General features: G+C 32.6%; 1 pseudogene; it reads right to left on the bottom strand.

Moving 5' to 3' along the window:
- Positions 1-302: 302 nt before the first annotated feature.
- On the bottom strand, positions 303-2,625 carry LOC131648801 (transcription factor MYB98-like; annotated as a pseudogene).
- Positions 2,626-2,825: the final 200 nt, after the last annotated feature.

Raw genomic sequence — 2,825 nt, 5'->3', positions numbered from 1 at the left:
TTACTTATGTTTGAAGAAGACTCCATGAGACAAGTATCTCTTTCATGTACTTTCTTAGTATGCTTTTTAACTTCCATAATTTCTATATAGCACACACACTAAAAGCATAATTTCAATACTGATTGCAAATATAGCACACACTAATACTATACAAACATGACATAAAAATTACCTGAAACCTTTATTTTTCTAAAATTTGAAACCAAGAGATACATAAATTCCCATGTATAAAAGTGTAAAATAATAAAATCTTGATTTAAACTTATACAACTAAAAAATAGTGTACTGCATGCTAATTTAAACTAATATTCTATATTCTCTACTGGCATCTCTGTCACAATATCAAAATAGTTTGGTCCTTCAATAAATTCTCTATCATTTAGCAGAGAATCCATACTATACCCATCTTGAAACAAATTCGGATCCAAACAAAAATCTGAGAAATCATCAAAATTAAAACATGGTACCGAACACTCCATGGGATCAAACTGTTTAGCTTTCTGAGACTCAGCTGATACTGCGCTTTCGTATTTCACAACATTGGCATTAGTTGAAGATATTATTCTATAATCATTTGGAGGGTTTTGGTCTGAGTTCAAGCTCTTGATATATTCTTGTAGAAGAGTGCCTCTAGGATACTTTGAGTAATGCTTTCTTTTGGAGCATCCTCTTCTTTTTGTTGTATTCCAATGGTTTTTAATTGCGTTCTCGGTTCTTCCTGGTAACCTCTTAGCAATCTCTGTCCATTTGTTTCCCATTTCTCTATGAGCTTTGATCAATATTTTGTCCTCCTCCTCACTCCACATGTCTTTCTGCAATAATTAAAAACTTGTAACAATAGAGTGAGAATAATACTCAATATCTTCTAAAATATTTATTAGTTGAATATAAAATGAAAATAGAAATATATGTGAAGTAAGTGAACTCTAAATATCTTAGTTTGAATCAAACATTTTTGTGGTTGTGAATTTTTAGTTTTTAAAATCAACATGACAATCACCCCCTCTGAACACTTTAAACCACCAATGCTCACCACAACCAACTATTACTATAACCATCATAAAACCATTACTTTGATCACCATAGACACAAACGCTCATTACCATCTACTAATGCTTAACCACTCGTATAACTCATGGTTTTAAATTGCGGTCCGCAGCCGCAATTGTAGTCATAATATTGCTGATGCGGTAGCCTTCGCATCTGCATCAGGCCGCAATTGCAGTGTGATTTATAAGCACACGTCCAACAATAATAAAATTCACATCTAACATCTTCACCCATGTTTCTTCAAATATTTTTATCATAACTTAACATTTGAGAACCTATAAACTCAATTTACATGTGATTTGTAATGTAAAATATTATCATTAAGTGTTTTTTAATGGTGTATTTCAAGTATTTTCAAATTTAAATTAACACCGCAGCAGCCGCACTACACATCGCAGCAACCACAATGGCCGCAATCGCAACACCCGCATCTGCAACCGCAATTTAAAACTATGGTATAAGTACAAGAAAACCACCACTTTAACCACTGTATTGTTTTTTTTTTAAAGGCTAGTTGCTATTAAAAAGAGCAAGAGCTCCCATACTGATACAAGGGAACAGCAGGTCTGATACAAAGAAACAGAAGGTAGAAGCAAAAGAAAATTACACGGCCAAATAGAACCTATCCTATGTAGAGCAACGGGTTTTTGCTAAAAGTTACATTTGAGTTGCGTAAGTTTCCCTATAAACGACCAACGCCAAATCAAAGCTTTGCAGTTCCAAACAATGTCGGCAATGTTCCACTCAGTATTCTTGAAAATAATACTATTCCTACAAAGCCAAACACTCCAAATAACCGCTAACCACACACTCCCCGCCTTCTTACTCTTGATTTTCTTTTCAACCACTGTATTGTAAACCACCAACGTTAACTACCATCAACAATAACCACTATTACAAACTTTAAGAACGATTTACTATTGAGTTTATTTGTAACCTATTAAGGGGGGAAAGCCTCTAATGAGTATATGTATTAAACCTACATAACAACTAATGTGCATAAAATATAATTATATGCGTAATTTGTGGTAAGAGTTTGACTATATAATTTAAATAGAGACATGGTTCAAATCTGGACCTTAATATTAGGCTTCAGATGGTTATGCCATCGCTCTCTGCACTGTTTTCCTATTTTTCCAGAAAATTTCTGAGCAATACAAGACCACTTTCTCAATCCATATTGTTCAACAAGCCGAACCAATAACCTGTTTTTACATAAAATATAAAAAAAAACCTTTTTAGGTCAAAACATTTTAAATTATTAAAGAAATACTTAATAAACAGCCGGAAAAAAAAAGTAACTAATGAAAAAAATAAGAGTATGGTTTTTGTATTTATCTATACCCATCTTCCTCTACTGTCCATTGTCCTTTGTTTCTATTCATGCCAACTCTTTTGCGATAATCCGTTGAAGATATTTTTGAGCCTTCATCAGGTACAACAAAGTTCAAATACTTTGTATCTTGAGGAATATTAAAGGGATAATAGCTTCGGTTTGTATACATGATCTCCAACTTGAGTACTCCTCTGAGAAAGATTGTTCAAGCCACAAACTATATATAGAAAATTGTGCATAATATGCATGACCAATATATACTAATACTCTCCACGAAAAAGGCTTAACAAGACATATTATTTTGCCTTTAATTTAGCTTCCGAAAAATGATAATAATTGATTTGATTTTATCATGTAGCACTAAATATAGAAACACAATCCAATTGTCCATGGTCTTTTTCTTCTATATAAAAATGTTTAGAAACTTTGGGTACTTTCT

The sequence above is a fragment of the Vicia villosa genome, linkage group LG2, assembly GCF_029867415.1.
Source record: "Vicia villosa cultivar HV-30 ecotype Madison, WI linkage group LG2, Vvil1.0, whole genome shotgun sequence".
NCBI lineage: Eukaryota > Viridiplantae > Streptophyta > Magnoliopsida > Fabales > Fabaceae > Vicia > Vicia villosa.
This window is presented reverse-complemented; position numbering and strand designations above follow the sequence as displayed.